The sequence below is a fragment of the Mauremys reevesii genome, linkage group 2, assembly GCF_016161935.1.
Source record: "Mauremys reevesii isolate NIE-2019 linkage group 2, ASM1616193v1, whole genome shotgun sequence".
In the NCBI taxonomy this organism is placed as follows: Eukaryota; Metazoa; Chordata; order Testudines; family Geoemydidae; genus Mauremys; species Mauremys reevesii.
The window spans coordinates 138352512-138377215 of record NC_052624.1 but is presented as its reverse complement, the minus strand read 5'-3'; the positions used below and the strand labels follow the sequence as shown (position 1 = coordinate 138377215).

At 41.5% G+C, this 24704-nt stretch overlaps 1 protein-coding gene across 9 annotated transcripts in view; it reads left to right on the top strand.

Moving 5' to 3' along the window:
* Positions 1-24704, top strand: part of CDH18 (cadherin 18) — a 623460-nt gene that overhangs the window by 537989 nt on the left and 60767 nt on the right. The window lies entirely within an intron of this gene.

Here is a 24704-nt window from a genome sequence, read left to right as displayed (position 1 = left end):
GATATGTCGGATGATATCTTTTCTGTTAGCCTATACTAGAAAAAATGGGTGGAATTTTTTTATTCCCAACAAGCAATTTTGTGCACATACTGTAATTATCAGTTTTTTAATTAGTTTGAGCTTAATTGAGGCATTTAGCCATCAACCTGAATAGAAGTTAGCGTGAAGCTCATGTTGATGCAATCCTTCTTCAAGTAGTCCATTGAGCAGGAAGGATTTACTGTTCATGCCTGACTCATTCATTAAGCCTGCTGTTCCATCCTCCAACTAGTGTAACCCACCCACCCTCTGGTTAGGACCGTGACCCTGGTTTCTCTCCACCATCTTTGGAGGTGCTATGCTTGCACAGGGATGAAGCAGTCACTGCGCTTTCCCAAATGGAGGAAATCTAACAGTGACAAGCACTTGTGCCAGGTGTCAAGCAGGTTCTTCCCACCCGTCATGGGAATGCAGTAATTTTTTAAAATATTTATAATCTGAGTTAAAATATTCTAATATTTTTCATTCATATCAAAGTAGAAAAGAACTTTGGTCATCTAGTGAATTCTCCTGCATTGCTGATGTTGTTAGAGGCATACTTTGCAAACATTTACTACCAGGCATAGTACATACAAGGATAATTAGTCCTACTGCTGTTTGTCTCAGTTGCAAGCATGTGCTAGATCAGATACTTCATTTGTAAATTAAACAAATGCATAACATTTTAGTGAAGAAACAAATCAAATAGTCTTCATACTGGAATTGATTTCTTGGAACAGTTTCTGATTTTGTAAATAAATTCGGTGATATTCTGTGTTAATGGTTTGACCATAACACTACAGTTTATAACACAGCTGGGTTTGAAAGACATCAAGATCTGAACTATGAAGTTGGATCCAAATTCCATACATTCCCTATTACAGGCCATATCACAACACTGGGGCTGAAAACTCATATACCCAGGTACAGGAAATCTGAATCTGAAGTTTTATAAGTTTCAAGATGTTTGGATTCAGCCAACATAGAGAAAGAGGATTGCTGGTCATATCTAAAATTTTGGCATGGGTCCATTCCTGGCTTACAGCAGAGTTATTCTGCATATTTTAGGCCATACTGAGGAATACAGTGGTAGTTATTTTGCTGCTTTATATAAGGAAGTGTAGTTCTTTTCAAACAAAATGTATGACAATTCTGTAGATAAATGAACAAATATCTAAGGGTGGAATTGGACTTAGACCCTTTAGAAAAAAATAATTCTCATATGACTATGTTTGGTAGCCTAGTGCTTTTTATGAATGAATTGTAAATCCTTTGTGTGCATGTATGAGAAAGTAAACAGAAATCAGTCTTTCTGAAGTTAATTGGACATACACCATTTTAATTAAAGCCTACTGTATGAATATGATACTCTCAGTACAGTGTAACAAATACCATGGAACGTTATAATCTCCTAATTTTTATGATTCTGAAACCTGTTTTTGTGCCGATACTCCAACACTCAGAAGTGTTTGGTATCCAACAGTCAGTATCAACAATTTGATAATGCTAAGATAATGCATTTAAACTGTGATTATCATGTTATTGTCTAAATCATAATATTTGTATGTTAACTAGTAAAATTTACTAGACTAAGAGACCAGTCGCTTCCTAAGTCAGCTAAATGACAATGGCTGTAAGGAAGATGAATCTGTGACCCCATAGCCTGGAGCAACATAGGGATTAGCTTTCTTGCTGGCCTGAGAACAGGGAAGCCAAGTGGAGATCCGCCACCCTACAACAGTTTCCAACTGTCAAGAGAATTTCATCTAGAGAAGGGTCAGAGGAAGGTGGTGGCAGAGAAGCTGTAGCAAGTTGTGAAGGGCTGAGGTGGAAAATGGCAGTGGGTTTGGTGGGTAGAGTGGGAAGCTAGTAGGAGAAACAGCTGGCACCAGTCCTGGCAGTGGATCCAGCCCTTTGGTGTCTTTTTCACTAGCAACTTGAAACAAATAGCTGATGTGACAAATTATTCAAATTATTTCAATAACTGAACCTAACTTTTGCTCACCCCTGACTAAGCCCTCTTCTTTCTTATCATTTTCCTCACTGATCTTATTCCCTCTATTTCCATAGTCTTTCTTCCATTTCTCTCTCTTTTAATATTTTTTCCCTATATGAATTATATGCTTGTGGAAGGAGCTGGATTGACTACCTTGGACATTGAAACTCTCTCTTTATCCACAGTAGAGGTTGAACAGGGACAGCAGCAGTGCAAATGCCTCCTCACTGCCTTACCAATGGGTTTAATCCTGACCTGTAGGAAACATTGTTAGGCGTGAGAGGGAAGTTCATTGCCCATCTGCTCTTTATCCTTCCATCTGAGAGTGCCAAAAAGGGTGCCAATTGTTTTGTTATGGAGATACCTGTCCTCTAATAGCTGGACTAAGCATCAAACTCGTTTCACGTATAGTCACCCAAACAGTCATCATCTGGTAACAATTTCTGTCATTCTAGCTTTGGGTTGCATTTTAGGCAGAATTCAAGAGGTGAAAGAGTGTACATCCCAATATTGAACCATCTTATCCCCACACATATTAAGGGGCTTGTAACTGGGCAGGCTCCATCCCCACCCTCTGATACCCTAGAAACCTCTCAAACTCTGTCAATAGGTGTCAACTTCATGTGAGTTTATTTACAGTCCTGCCACCATCCCCCATGCGGTCTCACACAGCAAAGTATTTATGGTGCTTCTGGCCCTTAGGCCCTTTCCCACAGGAAAAGCCCTGCCTTCCTGGAAATCTCAGAGCATACTGGGCTCAGCTAGCCCTGGTCCTCCCCCTCAATTCCTTCCTGTATATCCTTTTGTACCACTAAGCTTCTGGTTCATTGGTGCATCACCCCTCTCAGCCTGATTGGGGATTTTCAGCTAATTAGCTAATCAGCCTTCTTCAGGGGGTCTGATTGGTGCCTAAGTGGTCAGAGTGCTGACTTACCTTTTAGTTCCTGGGCTTTAATATTTAAAGGGCTGAATTGTGGCTTTGTGACTGTTCTGAGTAATGGGTGACACATACTTTTGCTGCCCCACGAGCAGAACAGGAATGAGCACTTTGCCTGGTGCAGATTGCCTTCCCCTCTCTGCTGGTTTTCACACTGGGCTGCAGAGTCAAATGTCTCTCCTTATTCCTTACCTACCTGAGGAGAGGTAAATAGCAGCTCTGTGGAGACTACATGACCCATGATGCAGGCAATCAGTGGAGGGTAGTAAAAAAAATTGTCTTACAATCGCTTATTCCCCTGTCCTGTTATGGAGGGCAAGTTAATGACTTACCCAATGTGTTTGAAATATAGCCATAAACCTCCCATTAACTTTAATAAGAGCTGTTTGATTAAAGTCTAAAAATTCAGGGGTGAGACTGTTGAGAGGAGAATAGGATTATTTTCTCCATGTTCATCCTCCGAGAATGCTAGTTTAAAACAATCAAACAAAACCCACTTTGCTTGACATTGATTTACTAGAAAATACAAAGTCTACAGCCTGTGTACCACATAGATAAAGGTATGTGTTCCACAGCTGATCCAGCTACAGTGCTGGCTACCAGTCAATTAAGTTACTTAGAGAGATCCATTATAGAATGATACTAGTCCACAGTACAATTAAAGAGCAATGACTTTCTTCACAGTGTCTCCTAATCCAGTTGTATGTCCTTTCTATTTTATAGGGACACTGCCATTACTGAGATTGATATAGCATTAGACACACATGGTTTCAAGCATATTATTAATTTATTACCTGCTGGTTTAAAGATACAATTTATTTACTACCCAATTAAGATTTATTTACTACCCAATTAATTTATACTTTATTCTGGTATCAAGAATGATCACTATGGACACAGTAAGGATCAGAAGAGTGATTACAGCAAATAACTGTTCCTAGGAGAAATATTTTTTTAAAAAAAATCTTAGCAATAAAGCCAAGCAGCAGGTGACCAAATATAGATACTGTTATCTGCTGTGAGGAGGTGGGAGATCCTTTCCTTCATATTGCATCACTGTAGTTCCCACATAACATGTCTTATTTTTCACATAAGTCCAAATCAAAAGATGCTGCCACTGTGTCAAATTGTACATGTGGTTAAACATTGCTAGTACTGACACCATAGTTGACATAGAGGAGGACATTCTACTATGTTTTTTTTCCATCCACAATATCATCACAATCTTTATATACCTCCTTCTTCAAACTGATGATGATGAACCATCAGTGGTTCCTGTGCTTGGGAAAATCAATGACCTTATTTCTTTCTTTTAACATACCCAATTTACTTTATCTAGATATTTGATTGTGTTCAGCTCTGTGCCTTAGAGGAGCCAGCAAACAGAGCTGTAAACGGGAGTTTCAGTGGGAGTTCTGTTGGAGGAGGTTTTTGTATTTTGTGTATTGTATTTTGTAGTTCTATGTGTGGAGGCTGGTAGGGGCAGTGTGCTGGGAAAGAAGCTGAGCCCTGATTAGGGGGCGGGGCTTCTCTGGTTAGGGGTCCTGTAAAGGTAGCCAGCCAGTCAGGCAGCGGCATAGACAGCTGCAGTGGCACAGGAGCTGCTGACAGAGCTGTAAACAGGGGAGTTTCAGTGGGAGTTTACAAGAGGAGTTTGTGGAGGAGACTAAGAGACCTAGGCAGAGGAATAGACTGGCTAGTGACGGGAGTGGATGGTGTTCTGCTGGTGTTCTGGTGCCCATTGTGGGTTTGTTTTGCTGTAGATGGTAGTGGTTTGCTTTGGTTTGTGTTTCCTGAACTAACAGGTTTTAGGTGGGAAGGCTATGACCGATACAGAGGCAGCAGTGGAAGACACAATGAGGATGACTGGATGTGGAAGCTGCATGATCCTGGAGGGGGTACCTGAAAAGAATTTTGTCTGCATGAAGTACCTCCTGATGGAGCTGATGGAAGAAAAGATCCGAGGATTGGAGATGCAGGTGGAAACTCTGGTTGAGTTTAGAAGGGGGTTCAAGCAGATGATGGAACAAAGATATGAGGAGGCTGAAGGGAAAAGCTCAGACTTGCAGATGGAAGCAGGACCAAAGAATTCTGAGGGGAGACTGCTGGGTGAGGAAAGTGGACAGTGTGGAAGCATGTGACTAAGAGAACCAGGCAGAGGAAAAGAGGGGTCAGTGAAGGAGAAATAGAGTTCAAGAACAGGTTTGCAGAGTTGGAAAATGAAGAAGGGGCACAGCAGGTGATCACTGAAGGTGAGAGGGCAAGGAAGAAGAGAAGAGCAGCTAGTCCTATAGGAAGAGATAACACCACCAAATATGAGCCCCAGGAGGATACGGGATGGGTTGTGGAGGATTGCAAGGGACAATAGAAATCAAGAGGCCTTGCAGCGAGAGGGAACAGGGGATAGACTGGAGAATCACACCATCACCAGGAAAAGGCAGGTCTAGGTGACTGGGGACTCCTTAATGAAAAGAATAGACAGGCCTGTAACTAGAGCTGATCCGGAGAACAAAAGGGTGTGCTGTCTGCCGGGTGCTAAGATATGAGATGAGGACCTGAGGCTGAAAAAGATTCTAACAGGAGCGGGAAAGAATCCGCTGATTGTCCTTCATGTGGGAACAAATGATACGGCTAGATTCTCACTAGAGAGTATCAAGGGAGACTATGCCAGGCTGAGGAAGACGCTTAAGGAAATCGAGGCTCAGGTGATCTTCAGTGGGATTCTGCCTGTTCCTAGAGAAGGGCAACAAAGGTGTGACAAGATTATGGCAATCAACAGATGGCTCAGGCAGTGGTGCTATAAGGAGGGCTTTGGGATGTACAGAAGCATTCATGGACAGAGGACTGTTCTCTCGGGATGGACTTTACCTGAGTAAGGAGGGGAATAGACTTCTAGGATGGAGGCTGGCACAACTGATTAAGAGAGCTTTAAACTAGGAATTTAGGAGAGATGGTTGGGAGATGTCGAGGTAATCTCCATGCCAGAATTTAACATTGAGAGGGAAGAAAATAAAGTAAGAAAGAATACAGCCGTGGGTAGGAGAATGGACATAAGGAGGAAGGGTAGTGTAGATACCATAGAATCATAGAATCTCAGGGTTGGAAGGGACCTCAGGAGGTCATCTAGTCCAACCCCCTGCTCAAAGCAGGACCAAACCCAACTAAATCATCCCAGCCAGGGCTTTGTCAAGCCTGACCTTAAAAACCTCTAAGGAAGGAGATTCCACCACCTCCCTAGGTAACCCATTCCAGTTCTTCACCACCCTACTAGTGAAAAAGTTTTTCCTAATATCCAACCTAAACCTCCCCCTCTGCAACTTGAGACCATTACTCCTTGTTCTGTCATCTTCTACCACTGAGAACAGTCTAGATCCATCCTCTTTGGAACCCCCTTTCAGGTAGTTGAAAGCAGCTATCAAATCCCCCCTCATTCTTCTCTTCTGCAGGCTAAACAATCCCAGTTCCCTCAGCCTCTCCTCATAAGTCATGTGTTCCAGCCCCCTAATCATTTTTGTTGCCCTCCGCTGGACTCTCTCCAATTTATCCAGATTCTTCTTGTAGTGTGGGGCCCAAAACTGGACACAGTACTCCAGATGAGGCCTCACCAGTGCTGAATAGAGGGGAATGATCACTTTCCTCGATCTGCTGGAAATGCCCCTACTTATACAACCCAAAATGCCATTAGCCTTCTTGGCAACAAGGGCACACTGTTGACTCATATTCAGCTTTTCGTCCACTGTAACCCCTAGGTCCTTTTCTGCAGAACTGCTACCCAGCCATTCGGTCCCTAGTCTGTAGCAGTGCATGGGATTCTTCCGTCCTAAGTGCAGGACTCTGCACTTGTCCTTGTTGAACCTCATCATATTTCTTTTGGCCCAATCCTCTAATTTGTCTAGGTCCCTCTGTATCCTATCCCTACCCTCCAGCGTATCAACCACTCCTCCCAGTTTAGTGTCATCTGCAAACTTGCTAAGGGTGCAGTCCACACCATCCTCCAGATCGTTAATGAAGATATTGAATAAAAAATTGAAGGAGAAAGTAGTTAAGGACATTGAGGTTAATGGTAATTGGGACAAAATACAACATGATTTTACAAAAGGTAGGTTGTGCTAAACCAACCTGATCTCCTTCTTTGAGAAGAGTACAGATTTTTTAGACAAAGGAAACACAGTGGATCTAATTTACCTCGATTTCAGTAAGGCATTTGATAGCGTTCCACATGGGGAATTATTAGTTAAATTGGAAAAGATGGGGATCAATATGAAAATTGAAAGGTGGATAAGGAACTGGTTAAAGGGGAGACTACAACGAGTCATACTAAAAGGTGAACTGTCAGGCTGGAAAGAGGTTACTAGTGGAGTTCCTCAGGGATTGGTTTTGGAACCAATCTTATTTAATCTTTTTATTACTGACCTTGGCACAAAAAGTGGGAATGTGCTAATAAAGTTTGCAGATGACACAAAACTGGGAGGTATTGCTAACACAGAGAAGGACTGGGATACAGGAAGATCTGGATGACCTTGTAAACTGGAGTAATAGTAATAGGATGAAATGTAATAGTGAAAAGTGCAAGGTCATGCATTTAGGGTTTAAAAACAAGAATTTTGGTTATAACAGAGGAAGAGAAGGACCTCGGAGTATTGGTTGATCACAGGATGACTATGAGCCGCCAATGTGATATGGCCATTAAAAAAACTAACGCAGTCTTGGGATGTATCAGGCGAGGTATTTCCAGTAAAGATAAGGAGGTGTTAATACCATTATACAAGGCACTGGTGAGACCTCATCTGGAATATTGTGTGCAGTTCTGGTCTCCCATGTTTAAGAAGGATGAATTCAAACTGGAACTGGTTCAGAGAAGGGCTGCTAGGATGATCTGAGGAATGGAAAGCCTGTCATATGAAAGGAGACTCAAAGAGCTTGGCTTGTTAGCCTAACCAAAAGAAGGCTGAGGGGGGATATGATTGCTCTCTATAAATATATCAGAGGAATAAATACCAGGGAGGCAGGGGAATTATTTAAGCTCAGTACCAAGGTGGACACAAGAACAAATGGATATAAACTGGCTATCAGGATGTTTAGACTTTAAATTAGATGAAGGTTTCTAACCATCAGAGGAGTGAAGTTCTGGAACAGCCTTCCAAGGGGAGTAGTGGCGGCAAAAGACATATCTGGCTTCAAGACTAAGCTTGATAAGTTTATGGAGGGGATGGTATGATGGGATAGCCTAATTTTGGCAATTAATTGATCTTTGATTATTAGCAGATAAATATGCTCAATGGTCTGTGATGGGATATTAGATGGGGTGGGATATCAGTTACTACAGAGAATTCTTTCCTGGGCACTGGCTGGTGAGACTTGCCCCCATGCTCAGGATTTAACTGATCGCCATATTTGGGGTCAGGAAGGAATTTTCCTCCAGGGAAGATTGGCAGAAGCCCTGGAGGTTTTTTGCCTTCCTCTGCAGCGTGGGGCACGGGTCACTTGCTGGAGGATTCTCTGCACCTTGAGGTCTTTAAACCACGATTTGAGGACTTCAGTAACTCAGACATAGGTTAGGGGTTTGTTAAAGGAGTGGGTGGGTGAGAATCTGTGGCCTGAATTATGCAGGAGGTCAGACTAGATGATCATAATGGTCCCTTTCTGACCTTAAAGTCTATGAGAAATTATAAAAGTAAGTAAACTCATCATTATATGTTTCTGGGTTTGTTTGTTTGTTTTTAATTAATTTTGGGAGGGCCAAATCAAAGACTGGGGTTTACATTTAGAGGTGAAGGGGATGACCTGCTTACTACTGTTCTCTTGCATCAGTTTTCTGCTGTTCAAAGCTGCCTAAACAGTATAGTTTGCTTAATCAGCATGCACTGAATCAGGGCCTTCATTTGCATCACTGCTTTATTTGGTTGACCGACAAAGGAACCATTTTAAACTAATTACAGTAAATGGTAATATTTTCTGTTTCATTTCACTCAACTTTAACCTGTCTGTTTTTGTTTATTTTTTAACTGAAATATTTTCAAAGTTAACAATTTTCTTTTGGATGAAAATTAATTTTCTGTAGAAATATTTAAAATCCCTAAAGTTTTTTTTTATTGAAAATTCCTGGTGGGTAAAAACACATTTTGAATGAAATTTTGCAAGATTTGTTTTCATTCCTACAAAGGTTAGTAATAACAATGTTGGTGTGAAATCTGATAGTGTAAGAAAGACTTGGCCAAGTACAGAATAAAAGAGGAAATTAAAGATGAAAATTGGTCATTATAATGTTTTTTGGGTATTTTATTTGACATCTTTTCAAACTTTGTTTTTAATTGTCTCTCTTCTTATTGGACCTGCTATGTGCAGTTCTAGTGCACAGACTAGCAGAGTATTTCTATGGGGGGTTAGGTTGAAAAGAGCCTTCATCTGAAAGTCTTCAAACCAGTAGTGGAACAGCTGCAGGGCTGCTAACACTGCCTCAGGGCTGCAATAGTCCCTGGGCAATGGTGCCATCCCTGTAAGTGATTTTGTCTGGTGCATCCTTCTAGTCAACTCCACCAGAGAGGTCCTTTGGGGCCATCTGCCTGTCCCAAGTCAGGGTAAAGGAGCAGAAACGCCAACAATAGAGTTAACAGAGACTTTTAGCCTGGAAAGAAGGGTCTTCAACTCGAAGATGCATGATGCTGGGTGGTGAACGATCACCCTTCTTGCAGCCAGGAGGATTACCATCGGCACATGGAACGTGAGGACCATGTACGAGTCAGGAAAGACGGCGCAGGTTGCAGCAGAGATGAGGAGCAACAACCTGACCCTGTGTGCACTTAACAATCTGGTCATAGGAGGCAGCATCTTTCCTCACAAGCGGATCCACAAGAGTACCTGGGTATCACCAGCAGGCATGACAGAAAACCAGATCGACCATGTCTGCATTAAAGTTCAGAAGAACCTTGCAGGACGTTAGAGTTAGAAGAGGAGCAGACGTGGCGTCCGACCATCTAGTGGTGGCCAGATTGAAGCTGAAGCTGAAGAAGAACTGGATAGATGTCAGACAGAAGAAGCGGTACAACGTCAACCTTCTGAAGGACCATAAGACCGAGGAAGATTTTTTTGGATTGGGATTGGAATAAGTTTTCAGTTAGTTTAGGAAGGTCTGGGAAGAGGAAGAGACAGGTACTCAACAGATGAGACAGAAAGAGAGAGACACAGAGAGGTCAGCATGCCAGGAAGTGCTTGAGAATGAGAGAAAGAGAGCAAGAGAGCAGATCAGCAGAGCAGGAGTAGAGAAGAGAGAGAGAAAGAAGAAAGAAAAGCAGTCAACACAACAGCAGGACAGCAGCAGCAGCAAAAAAAAAAAAAAAAAGAAAATGAGAGCAGAGCAGTGAAGAGGAGGATTAGGAGAGGGAAGAGAGATTATGTGGATGGACTGGCAGCAGAAGCAGAGCAGGCAGCATACAGCGGTAACATGAAACAGCTGTACGATACAGCGACTGTCTGGAAAGTTCAGCAAGCCAGAACGTCCGTTAAAGACAAGCAGGAAAGTCTATAACAGGAATAGAACTACAGATGAACAGATGGGCGGAGCACTTTGAGGAACTCCTGAACAGACCAGCACCACCAAATCCACCAGACATCGACCCAGCCAACGAGGACCTCCCAATCAATCGATAAACCAACCAGACGAGATCAGAAAAGCCATCACCATGATGGCTGGACCTGACGATATCCCAGCAGAGGCCCTGAAAGCAGACCTGGATGGAAATTTGAGAAAATATGGGAAGAAGAAGTGATTCGGCTGACTGGAAAAGAGGATATCTCATCAAAATCCCCAAGAAAGGAGACCTCAGCAACTGTGCCAACTATAGAGGAATCACACTCCTGTCGGTGCCAGGAAGGTCTTCAACCGAGTCCTCTTAGAGAGAATGAAGGATGCCGTCGATCCACAGCTACGAGATGAACAGGCAGGTTTCCAGAACAGATCATGCACGGACCAGATAGCAACGCTCCGCATCATAGTCGAGCAGTCTATGGAGTGGAACTCCTCGTTGTACATCAACTTTGACTATGAGAAAGCATTCGGCGTGGATCGAGAGACCTCTGGAAGCTCCTTCGCACTATGGCATCCCAGCAAAGGTGGTCAACCTGATCAAGAATTCATACGACGGCATACACTGTAGAGTGATCCATGGAGGGCAGCTCACAAACAGCTTCCAGGTGCGAACGAGTCAGACAAGGATGCTTGTTGTCACCACTTCTCTTTCTTCTCGTCATCGATTACAAGCGTAGGAATGGAATCCAATGGTCATGACCCAGCTGACGACCTGGACTCCTTGCACGCACAGTAAACAGCAGATGCAGAAGAGAAGACCAACGTAGTGGCAGCCACGTCATCATCACAGGTTGGCCTCAACATCCACAAGGACAAGACCAAGATCCTTAGGATCAATTCCATCAGCAACGACCCAGTCACACTGAATGGAAGCCCCTGGAAGAAGTGCAGTCCTTCACCTACCTAGGTAGCATCATCGACCAGCAGGGTGGCACAGACGCAGACATCAAAGTAAGGATTGGTAAGGCAAGAGCAGCCTTCTTACAGCTCAAGAAGAACATCTGGAGAGAGAGAGTCTCTGGCAATAAAGAAAGATCTGTGTTTCACTCCAACGTGAAATCAGTCTTACTGTATGGAGCTGAAACCTGGAGGACGACCAAAACAACCACCAGGAAGATCCAGACCTTCATTATGCCTCAGAAGGAGAAGGATTCTCGCTGGCCAGAGACCCATCCAGTAACACACCTCTTGGAGAGGAGGACCCATCAACTCCAGAGGAAGAAAATTAGAAGGAGAAGGTGGGGCTGGATAGGACATACACTCGCAAGCAGCCAACCAACATCACCAGACAGGCACTGCAGTGGAACCCGGAAAGGCCGCCAAGAAATACCTGGCGGCGACCTTCAGGTTGATAGCAAAATATACCTGGAACCAGCTAGAGCGAATGGCCCAGGATAGAAGACTATGGAGATCTGTTGTTGGCGGCCCATACCCCGGTTGGGGTGACGGGCATGAATGAATGAATGAATGATCCTTCTAGTCACAGTGCATTCTCCTTGAGGCATTCTTTCTGCAACTGCTCTGCTGAGGCAGAATAGTTCTGATGAAACTCAGTTGTCAGCTATTCTCTAAACCCCGATGCACCTAGTGGTCCAGAGAGGAGCAAGGCTGCAATTTGATGACTTGAGATGTTCTCATTTTGAGCTGCTAAAAGTTTGGAAACAGAGATCTCATGCAACACTTCCCATTACTTTAATATGCTAATAGGTACTGTTGTATGTGCCAGTGGCATGGGCTAACTTCCCTCATATAAACATAGATCTATGCTTACTGACCTTAGTGCTTCAGGGAGGGGAAAAAAAGTCCTCCTCGACATTGAGTCCTAAATCAGGGCACTGGGTTAAGAGAAGTTTTACTCTAATGCATAAACATATAATAATGGCAGTCTCTCCCTGCACCCCAACCCCTAGCCCTGATCCCCCTCCCACCTACTGACCCTCTCGATCCCAGCCTGGAGCACCGTCCTATACCTCAAACTCCTCATCTCCAGCCCCACCCCAGTGCCTGCATCCCCAGCTGGAGCCCTCGCCCCCCAACACACACTCTATCCCCTTGCCCAAGCCTGGAGCCCCCTCCCATATCCTGAACTCCTCATTTCTGGCCCTACCCTGGCACTTGCACCCCCAACCAGAGCCATCACCCCCTCCCACGCTCCAACCCCAATTTTATGAGCATTCATGGCCCACCCTACAATTTCAATTCCCAGATGTGGCTCTCGGGCCAAAAAGTTTGCCCACCTCTGTTCTAATACTTCTGCTACTGCTGTGCAATATATTAGAGGGTTTGATTTAGACAGCTCAATCAGTGATTATTGGTCAAAGATAGATCAGCACTATACAGAAAGGGGAAAAAGGTTTGCAGCTTACATTTTCACTGCTCCAAAGAATATGAGTTCACTTTAGGGTACAGACGCTCCCCGAGTTACATAAACCCAACATACACAAATCCGAGTTTATGGAAAAAGTTCCGTAAGCTAGAAATAGGAGGGGTTTTTTTGTTTGTTTGTATGTTGTTGGTTTTTTTGCATAATGGTTGGAGATACGTTAGGGTTAAGGTTAGGGAACCTTGCGTCGGGGAGCATCTGTATATATCCCTTGTTTACAACAAACAGAAAATTCCCCCAAATTCCACCCAATTAAGACAAGCCCAGTGCTGGGTTTAGGGGCAGACATCCCAAGCAGGGCCGGCTCCAGACTCCAGCGCGCCAAGTGCGCGCTTGGGGCGGCGTCCCGCGGGAGGGCGGCAGGCGGCCCCGGTGGACCTCCCACAGGCATGCCTGCAGAGGGTCCGCTGGGACCGCGGCTCCGGTGAACCTCCTGCAGACGTGCCTGCAGAGGGTGCCGCTGGTCCTGCATCTCCGGTGGAGCATCCGCAGGCGTGCCTGCGGGAGGTCCACCGGAGCCACGGGACCAGCGGACCCTCCGCAGGCATGTCTGCAGGAGGTCCACTGGAGCCGCGAGACCGGCGATCGCCAGAGCGCCCCCTGCGGAGGGCGGTGCAAATCCTAGAGCCGCCCCTGGTCCCAAGCGACCACGTGGGGTGCTGGGCTTAGAGGGTGCCATGCTTGGGATGTACAGATGTTGTTGTACAGATGCTAGCATGCAAATGTATCATCTTATATGACAGGGATAAATTATACATGCAAATCATGCATTCAAGTTGTGAAATGGGCTAGAAATGCAATAAAAATAAGGTATTTAAAAGTTTAACAAATAGAGGGGGGCACGGAAGATGGTCCTCAACTGGGGCACCATTTGGTCTAGGGCCAGCCCTGGAAAAACCTTTTATTCTTTCCCTTATCTAGTTTGCACCTCCTGTTTTCAGGGTACAGAGACATCTACCCCAATTATTTCTAGCACCCGCACCAATTATTTCTAGCATTGTATTTAGTTCAGGACTCCTATACCAATTATCCCAGTTTTCCTACAACTCTGTTTATATTTTGCATCACTTCTCAAAGGTTCTGCATACACAGGGTTATATGCAGTTCACAATGAGCCTGGCAAGAGTGCAAAGCATGTTGGTAGTTTGTTTCATACCATAGTTAGTGTAAATGGTGAGAATACCTAGAAATATATCAGTTAACAGATATTTTTCATTATTTCCAGGATTCAACTCACTGTTTTAAACAACAATTTTAAGATTTCCTCCAATCATCTGTTAGACCCATTTGTTTTGCCCTGCCTTAGATTAGATTGTAAGGTATTCAGAGCAAGGATTGTCTCTTACTAGCTGTTTGAACAGATGGTCCCTTTGAAAGGGTCCTAATCTTGATTTGATCTCTATGTGCTACTGTAATAGAAATAACAACAAATATAAACATATCCCGCTTTTCGGTACCATTTATATCATTGTTTGGTTAAATATTGTATCTGTGGCTACGCTGCGTAGCAGCGGCCGCTGCTAGTAGCTAAGCACCAGCGCGCCAAGGCTGGGGGAACTCTCAGCGCTCTCTCCCCCCTCCCTGTCCACTCCCCTCCTGGACAGCGCTGGAGCGCTGCTGCCGGAGCGGGGGGGCTGACACTGGGGGCGCACACTGGCGCTTAGTAAGCGCCGCTGCATGCAGGGTGTTTTTTTTCACTGCTGCGCAGCTGCAAATTTGTAAGTGTAGCCAAGTGACTGACTTTTGTTGGATCCTTCCAGGGCTGATTAAGGTTTCACTGTATTAGTGTTTTGAAATTCGAAGCATTTTCATGTTGAACCAAACCACTCTGTATTCCACTTTGCTATAATGAACTTCATTAGTCAGTGCAGAGCTTGATTAACAATAGGAAACTGAAGTAGTCTGAGTACCTTTCTGAATCCACTAGAAAATAAACTGCTTTCTTTCACTCTCCTCCAACCTGACTCTTGTAACTATAGTTAAAATACAATAACACATGGAAGATTTAGATATGAAGTAAATTGGGCCGCATGGTTCATTTGCCTTTTATACAGAGCAGCTGCTTTATTTCCAGGAAAGGTAGAAAGAATTAACCAGATTAAGGAAACCTACAAAATTGGAAAAGCTTTTCTGTGAGCTTCAGACTGTTCATTTTATGGGAAGTTAGTAGAGCATGTAGTAGAGTCTCCCTGCTGCTTTTGCCTTTCTGCTTTGTCTAACTGTCGCATAGTATTACCTCATAATGGATGATATATGATAGTGGTTAAGATACCTACTCTGTTACAGAGTAGAAAAACCTGCTTTCCAGCCACTGAGGGTATCTGGTTGCTGTAATGAACTCAGACTTGCATCAGCTTAGTCTGGATTAAATTGCTAAACTTCTGTTTGGAGCTTTCAAATAACCTACTAATTAAATAATGCATTATTTATTCACAGGATTACAAAAGTAACATTATATAGGGAAATTAATTTGGGTTTCAAATAATGGAGCAAATGCAGGAACCTATTTTAACTTTTGCTGCATTGCTAGTAAAATATAGGGATGATTTGACGAATTAGATGGTATCGTACTTTAGAGAGACAGGAAAATTTTTGATATTTTAAAAGGAACACTGAGATGTATATTGTAACAAAGAGTATATCCTCTTGAAATTCAATGTACTACCAACATTCTTTTTGTGACCTTTAAGAGCTTTAATTATCTTGAGCTGGATTATATTTATGTTCCTAAATGCAAAAATTTATATTTATTAGAGATGGAACAAAAGCAACCCCTCAAAATCTGAACCCTCCTTAATGTTTGAAGTCCTTTAGATTTGAGGAACCTATAGCCAAACCTGTGCTTACACAAAGTACATTCTGGTTCGGTATCAGAATCTTAGGCATGAGTATGTGAGGGATCTATAATGTGGGTTTGGAAATTAAATGAATGTTGCAAGAATTCTGTTCTTATAGTTTTTTCTTTCCTGCCTAGTAGCTGGTCTTCCTAAAACCCACTGCTGACAAATAGGGAAGATAATGAAAACTAACTATTCTAGCCCCACCCTTCCAAAAAAAAAAACCCAAAACAGACAAAGCCAAATTTCACAGGCTCAATTATCTCATGTCTTTGGGAAGATAGGTCTAATGAGCTTTGGTGATGTGGTAAATATCCTGACCTATACCCTGTCACATGCCCACACTGCAACAGGAAGCAGAACAAGGAGCTGGAGCTTCTTGCTCAAGTGGGTTCTATGGCAAACACACTATCCAGGATCATTTATTATTCTAGGGCCCTTTTTATGTTATGGTACATGTTCTGCTGATGGAGGGGAAAAAAACATATTAAATATGGAATGCAGCATATAAGTGGAGTGAAGATTTCCATTGAGAAAGTAGGCCACAATATATAAATGATAGAATAGCATCTCCTATTTCAGTTAGGCACACAAGACATATAAATACTGGAGTGACAGGCACCTAATATAAGATTGAAAGACATTACATCATCTGTGAAATATAAAGCTCCTATAATAATAATAATAGTCTGGAATGCAGTATGGAAAGAGTGCAGTGAAAAGCCTTACCATAATGTAGGCCCAGTACATGCTGAAACAGTATAAGCCAGTGGTCCCCAACGCAGTGCCTGCGGGCGCCATGGCGAATTTCAGCGGGGACGCCTCTCGATGATGTCGCTTGTCGACGGCAAGTGGCGTCATCAAGAGGCGTCGCCGCTGAAATGCTGCCGAAATTCGGCAGCATTTTGGCGGGTGCTCCACCGCTGCAGTGGTCCTTCGGCTGGCGCCTGCCAGCCAAAAAGATTGGGGACCACTGGTATAAGCTATTATATTATGTAATGTAGTCTGTGAACTATGGGAGCACAGGCTTAATATTGAAATGTAGGGTTAGTGGTAGGATCCTTACTGTAATCTTGTAAAGTTGAAAGTTTTATGTAATCACTGTGTGAGAATAAGGTCAACAACAACACAAATACTTGACTAATATGGAACACAGCATATGAATGATGAGAACAGAAGTCAACAGAAGGTCCTTACTACAGTCAGCAGTGATGCAGTATAATATGTATATGAAGAAAAGGGTCAGTTTGATATTTTAAATCATGGTGTAGTACAGAGAGTGAACTGTTTTCTGTCTGTGTTCTGTATAGATTTAATATATCACTTTGGCTGTATTTTGTGAATCTCTGCTATGGGGATCACCCTGTTGTATTTTTATGAATCTGGGTAATAGATGGGAATCACCCTGTTGGCTACTGCAGAACCTACTTTGGTGCAAAGCAAAGGATGGATAAAAACGTAGAGCTCCTTTCTTGTGTTTACTCATAGAATTTGTAAAGCACCAGGATGAGACGGTGAATAGGATGACATCAAAGCCCTGATAAATGGACTGTAAAGTTTTCCCACTCTGTATGTCTCTACAGGAGTTTCAGTGTGCAGTAGAGCTATACAAATAACTGATTTTTGTTTTGTTTTCTGGCAATTCCAAAAAAATCAGAAGAAAAATAATGGGTTGAACCAAAACGAATTTGTTTCAAAATTTTCTGTGAATTGAAAAAATAAATAAAAATTGTCTTGGGTCAAAGGAAAAATTTCAGTCAACCCAAACCAAAAGGTTTTATTTTGGGTGTTTTTTAAATAAATAAATAAATAAATAAATAAAATTGAAGCATATTTTCAAATGGAAGGTTATTTTGAATCAAAAAATCAAAACATGGTCTTTTTTAACTTTTCATTTCAACTTTTTTTACTCTTTTTGCATTTTTGTGTCCTGGTTTTTTGACATGAACAATTTGGCAAACATGCATTCACACAACATTCAGTGTCAGTGAATCTGCATTTTTTTACAGAAAAATTCACCCAGTTCTAGTGTGCAGATCCATGCAAGCAGAGAAAGGCAGGGGCCTTCTTTTCCTGTCATCTTCTACCTTTGTCCTCTCTGTTCCCTGAATATTCTTTTTCCAAAGGTCTACAAGCTTGTCTGTAAATCAAAATATATGAAGAGCACCCAATTTTGCCTGGGTGAAGATTACAAATCTTCTGCTTTGTCTGATTTGCTGTGGGTCTTCCCTGGGGCTGCAGTGTACATCTCTTTAGTGACAGTGTTGGAACAGAAGCAGCTCTCATCCAATTGCTGCTCCTTCCCTGTAGATACCCAAAATATTATTGGGCAAGGTCAAGCTGTGTGCTCTATCTCTGCTATGTATACACAAACAGCTGTTTATAATCCCAAAAGATGCTATCACATCTCAGATTTCGAGTACAAGATGGTCAAAATTTCTCAACAACCAGAATGGTTTCTTCCCTTACCCATAGTTTTGACAGCAAAACTGACAGTTTGTTTCTCTGTTGAGGTTCAAAGGGCCTGAATTTTCACTCTGTGATGGTGTAACTGCACTAACTTCAGCATAATTTTTTTTTCACCTTCCTCCGAAGCATGGGGCAGGGGTCGCTTGCTGGTGGATTATCTGCTACTTGAAGTCTTTAAATCATGATTTGGAGCATTCAACAGCAGAGTCAAGGGAGAGAATTAGTTCAGGAGTGGGTGGATCGGCTTATGTGGCCTGCATTTTGCAGGAGGTCAGACTAGATGATCATAATGGTCCCTTCTGATCTTGAATTCTATGATTCTATGATTCTATAATTACACTAGAATAAAACTTGTGTACAGCATGAAGAATCAGGTCATATATCTGAGTGTCCCCAAAATCTGGACACGATTTGATCTGAAGGATTGATCTTCACCAATCTGTAATAAACAGATATGAATATATAAACTTATTCTTATGTGACTTAGTCTGCTTTTTTGTATATATACGTCCAAAAGCATGAGTAAATATGTTATTAAAATCACGTTTACCATGTAAGTATGGTATGGGATGGAAACTGAGTCTTGTATTTTACTGAACTCAATCTTGGTACTTACCTAGCAGCAATGGAACCTGAGTAAAATATTTATTTCTCTGAAAAAGTGGGATTCTGAATATAACAGTGAGAGGCCCAGTAGCAATACATCTATATAAAGTGCCATTGCAGCAGGAAGAATTCTCTGAAGAATTCAGTGAAGTCAGTAAAATAAGAGGGAACTTCATCTTGCTTTGGCTTCTAACTTAGGTCCTTCTGGGTTTTCCTGTCCATGCAAAGGTGAAGAAAGAAAATATGGAAGCAAATCTTTTCCTAGAAAAGCAAGATAATAGAGTTCACATGGGCAAGGGTAGGAAAGATGACCCATGTGTGTAACAAATGTGTAGAAGTTGTCAGTGAATAAAAGTGAGTGTAGGGGAAATATTTTTCCCTCCTCATACAAACAACATTCCCTTTTCTCAGAATGAAAGGTAATCTGTTTTCATACATGGTGGGCTAATGCCACATCATTTTTCACATTTGGGAGGCACATCTGAAGGCTGCATCTGCCGAGCTGTATTTGTCCACATTTGAGGAGCTCTAGTAATGTTTAATGAAGGTTCTGTCTTCTGACCAGCAAGCCGTGGTTAGCTGCAGCTGGAGCAGCCAGCTCTCTGACAGTGCCCACACATACTCAGAAATGTCCAGGTCACTTGAAATTTAATCCAATTTTTGAATGTATTGGATCTAATCAATTTGTAAAGCCTCTTAGGTAACTAAACCAGCTTATCTATCCTCAGACCTTTTCATATACTTAAGGAGGACAGTGACATGCACAATCCTCAGTTATTTTCATCGGTGCCAATTTAGAGCTGGATAGGATTACAGTCTCCTGAGCTTTAGTCTTGCCTGATGAGACAAATTCATAATCTTTTATCTTTTCTTTGGGACTATGCAGATGTTAAGCACCATTGCCTTCAACTGGCACACAACTTCTTTCCAGAAGAACATTAGAAATATCTTGTCATTTGAATGCATGAGGATGACAGGAAAGACTCTGGTTTTGTCAATAAAGTAAACAATGGCTTTTAAATCATCAAGGTCACCCAGGTGAAATGGCTGTCATGAATTGATGAAATGTGTTTAGACTCAAACCAGGGTAGACATGGAGGACTGTGGATATAAGATCTAACCCCTCTCTCAGATCTTCGCATTCAATAACCCTTCTGAAAGTCTAAATATTACCAGTTTTCTTCCATTAGGGCCAAACAGTTACTTTTAATCTATATTTAAGATGGGGAAACTCCTTGCATCAGTTTAGAGTTCATATACAGATTTAGCTCCTCTGACCAGCAGGAAAGATGAGTGGGGACTCAGGATTGTTGTTGTTTTTTAAATCAGATGTCAACCTTAGGCTGCCTTCTTTTGCTAGGGTTTGATTGGGAAGGATACAGGTTTAAATCTTTCTGGGTTGGATTGCATCAGTTAGGCACAGCTTGTAATAACTGGCCATGTGGAGCTTTCCCAGGAGTGTACAGGCAGCACATCTATTACAACCCTTTGTGAGGTGCTGTATACTCCATTGCTTACCCAGAGGCAAGGCTAGCCTGATCTGCTAAATTCTAGTGGATAATGAGGCCATGCCCCCCTCACCCATGACCCTAAAAGGAATGTGCAGATTCAAACTGCAAGGAAGGAAAAATTCCTTATGCTCTTCTCACCACCACATAAACACAAACGCTTTCTCTCCACACTAGAGTGGTGGAGTACTTATGCCATGAGACAAAACAGAGATAACAACAGCGGGAGATTTTCTTAAGAAGTAGAACCTTGGCCTCTTGGGATCCCGTTTCTCCATTTTTGGGGTGGCGGTGACAATCTAACAGTCCTCTGAGATGCTTTTTTAAAATCAAAACACATCCACTGAGGTTAGGCTCAAGACACCAGTCAAAGCTAGCTGTATTCATCACATCACTCAGTATTATGCGGCTGTTTCTTACATAAACAATAGGCTGCAGTATCCTTAAGGTTTGCATTGATCAAAATCTTTGTGTAAACTTTTGATCACAGGCAGTAAACTTAAAGGAATAACTTACTTTTTTCTGAGCTACTGTTTGAGAGCTCTTCCCTCTCACCCTCCCTTTAAATCTGAGAGTCTTTTGTGAAGAAAGAGGCTCTGCTACGATTTGAAGCCAAATAAAGTTTTTGAATAGGTATCACTCTAGTGCTATTTAATTATATAATAGTATGTCTGTGGATAGTGTGATTATTAATGCCAGACTACAAGGGGCAATTGAACAAGAACATTTTTTATTGTCCATATCTGTTGAGAGGTATGAGACAGACACCAAACTGAGTTTGTACTATCTATAATGTAATGTGTAAGCCAATAAAAGGGGTTAGGATAGGACTAAAAAGCTAGGTTTTCCAATAAACCAAAATGACTGGAGAGAGACATGCAGTAACTCCAACTGACACCTTGTTTGGCTTGACAGACAGATTTTGGTATTATATGAAATCTTCAGTTAATTTAGGGAGATTTTGCAAAAGCTTCTAAGGGATTTAGAAGCAAAAATCTCAGTGAAAGACTATCAATAGTTATTGTGTTTCTAAAATCCTTAGGTATTTTTGAAGATCTCCCTTGCCCAATATTTTCTCTATCTAAGCTCAGAGCCTAACTCACTTTGCTTTTCACATCTGTCTATAACTTGTCTTTGTTTGTGCCTCATGGCAAATATACTTTGCTTTTCTTAAGGTAACTGAGGTCACTTGTGACCGCTTCTCAACCAAAAGACATAGAGCTGGCCAGTGTGGCCTCCACCCCCATGCCAAAACTGATAGCTTTGACCAGGAACTGGGTCAGAAGACCCAGGGAAAACAGTGATGCACATTTCACTTGACCTTCTCTTCAGTGAATCCCCCTCTGGGGAACAGACCCTCTCCTGACAGAAGGGTGTTGCAGGTTGCATCTCAGTTTCATCTATGAGAAAAATTCAGTTTTGGAGAAACAATTTGAAGCTTTAGAACTGATGCTATATCCCCATTTTCTATTCTACAGAAGCACCAACATTCATCACTAGAATTATTAATAGTAATAACAATGTAATTAATTAATATCATAAGCAGCAAGGTGGTTTTAGTATGGTTGTTTATTTTGGGTTTTGTTGTTATTGATTGGACCAAGAAATTGAAAAATGTAGGTGAAGTATAGTCATCTATCTCTAAAATAGGCTATATGAGTGAAGCTATTTGGTCATCAACCTGAATCCAGTGGAGCTGGTCATTAAGAGGCCGGAAGCTTATTTCTAGAGCACCAATAGAATGCATTTATCGTACTTTATAAGTACAGCAAAGTGTCCATTCAAGGGACTGATAAAAATCAGTAGCTTAACAGAAACAGTATTGTACTCAGTACTTTTGGGGCCCTTTGGATCTCCCACCAAATGCAAAGTGTTTGGTTCCTTTGTTGTGTTAGTTGAAAGATAACTTGGGATTCTTTGCCCCTGTCTTTTATAGTCCAGTGAACTTTTGAAATGTATCCTTCTCAAAGTTCAGTGTCCCTGCTGTGAAGGAAAGGTGCCATGGCATCTGATGGAGAACGTTCCAGGCTGCTTTCTTCCTTGTTGGTTCTTTCTACAGTGCACATTGATCTGTCCCTGCTGCCTCTGATATGCCAATGAATGGCCACTTGACTGTGGTTGCCAACTGTCTGTGATTACACCTGGAGAGAGGCATCGACTTTTTTCCTTTGTTTGGAAAAAAAACATGTTTACCCATTCCCCAGACTTGTCTGGTTCAAACATATTTTAGTCCATATTTCTTTCACGTTTGCTCAGTCCTTGGGGAATTTATCGTACATACACCACGCACAAATATTAATGATTGTTGTGTTATTGGTTTTCTAATGATACATTACATAATACCTATTAGACATAGATTATAACATAAGTGAAGTAGGATACACTGAACTGGTCAGACTAGCTGAAACGCACTACCGGATGCTGGCCCTCTGGAATTGGGATGCTCTTCAGGTCATACCTACAATGGTTTACCATACATAGGAGACAAGAGTCTTATAAAATACATTTGAAGAGTTTACCATCAAAAGGTCTGATACAGCAAACAGTCCTGAATGCATCATTTCTTCTGCACACAGTCCAGTTGAAATCAGGGGGACTCCCTGCTACAGTAACTACTTGTAAGATGCTTCTAGATAGGCTACACAAGAAACAATTGGAACACATGAAGGTTGGAAACACCAATGAAAATATCAGTACTGGAAATCTTTATGCAAGAAGTGGGTTTAAGGAGAACTCTGGGCTCTTAGAAGACAGGGAAGCACTTTATCAGTATAAGATATAAGGCAAGATGAAAGAACAGTCCAGTATTCCATTTATTTATGCCAAAGATAATTTCTCTTACCTTTTCCATGAAAATATTTAGCCATCCAGTAGATGTTTTTTAAATACATCCCTAAATGTATGTAAAAAAAAACTAGAGGAAAAGGAAACACAACTGTGGGTAGATTCAAAACTCTTTTTCTCTCTCTCTCTAGTATCATAGTAAGTGAATTGAAACAGTGAGTGAAATAAATTGTTTTCATAAGTGACATTAAAAAAAATGAAATTATTCATTTCAACACAGTGCTTTAATCTCCCATAGAATATATATCTGTAATTGATGTGGATTATATAGTTCACAAAAGAATCAAAATTCAATCTATGTGTACTACAAAAGCTACAGATTTGGAGACAAATATTCGACTGTTTTATTAGCATGAAATTGCTGTCTTTGAGCTATGGTAATATTGGTTACCCTTATAAGTTTTTCTAGTGATCTGATATTAGTTGGACATAATATTCATAAGCATCCACGTGTTCCTATCATTGTAATCCTTGTCTCACTTACTCCCATCTCTAGCTGTACTCGTTGTACTATATCTAATCCTAGGGTACAGTGCTCATGTTCAAACAAAACTAAGTGTAGTACATACTACTGTGAATAGTCAACAGTGGATCTGCTCTTGATCATAAGCACTGTATCCAGTAGTCAGTGTCTGCAGGAGCCAGACTCTTAGATTAGAAACTCCTTGGAATAGAGACTATGTATTGTATTATCCATGTTTGTAGTGATACATAAATCATAATAATGAAAATATTTTTTTTCATTTTCGATGTGGTATGTCAAAACCATTGTTTTGACCTACATAACTTCTATATATTAAAACTATCACAGAACAACAGCACAACTGTCATAAACTATCTGAAGAACCACTTACAGTACATAAGAGATATTCAGTATATATTCAGTATATATTCAGTATCTTCTTCCTGTATTTTTCATCAGTGATTATAAACAAGCCTGGAGTCAGAAAGAAAGCTTGACTGAAGTCTGTAAATGATAAATTTATTAAATGTAATCGTGAATGAATTATACATTGAGAAATATTGCTTGCCAATCTCTTCCTTTGTGTTCTCTCACTCTGTTTTTGTTGTTGTTTTTTTGGTTTCCCTACTTCAAGGTTCTCACTTTCACTGCTAGGCAACGTGACAACAAACCAAAGCAGTTAAGTTGGTTAGTCCTCCTTCTAGTCCAGTGTCACTTGCAGTTTCATAAATCAGCTATTTCTGATCCCAGCAACCCTTAATGTTCTAAAATATCTTACGTCATCATGTTTCAAAATTTATATGAGTGAGACATGCTATACGATCAGTACAGGAAATAAGCAAGCAAGAGAGACTGCAGTCACAGCAAATAATTAATAATAGAATTACACCTTTTTTTTTCCTGCTATGTAAAAATCAATTCCTGACAAAATGTGTCTTGTAAATTCCTGGGGAAATTTTGTTTTGGAAAAAAAAATCAAGTTGCGTGATGAAATAAGAAATAAATGTAATTTTATTTTGGATCCTTTGATAATATAGAATGTCTCCTAACCTTTTAAA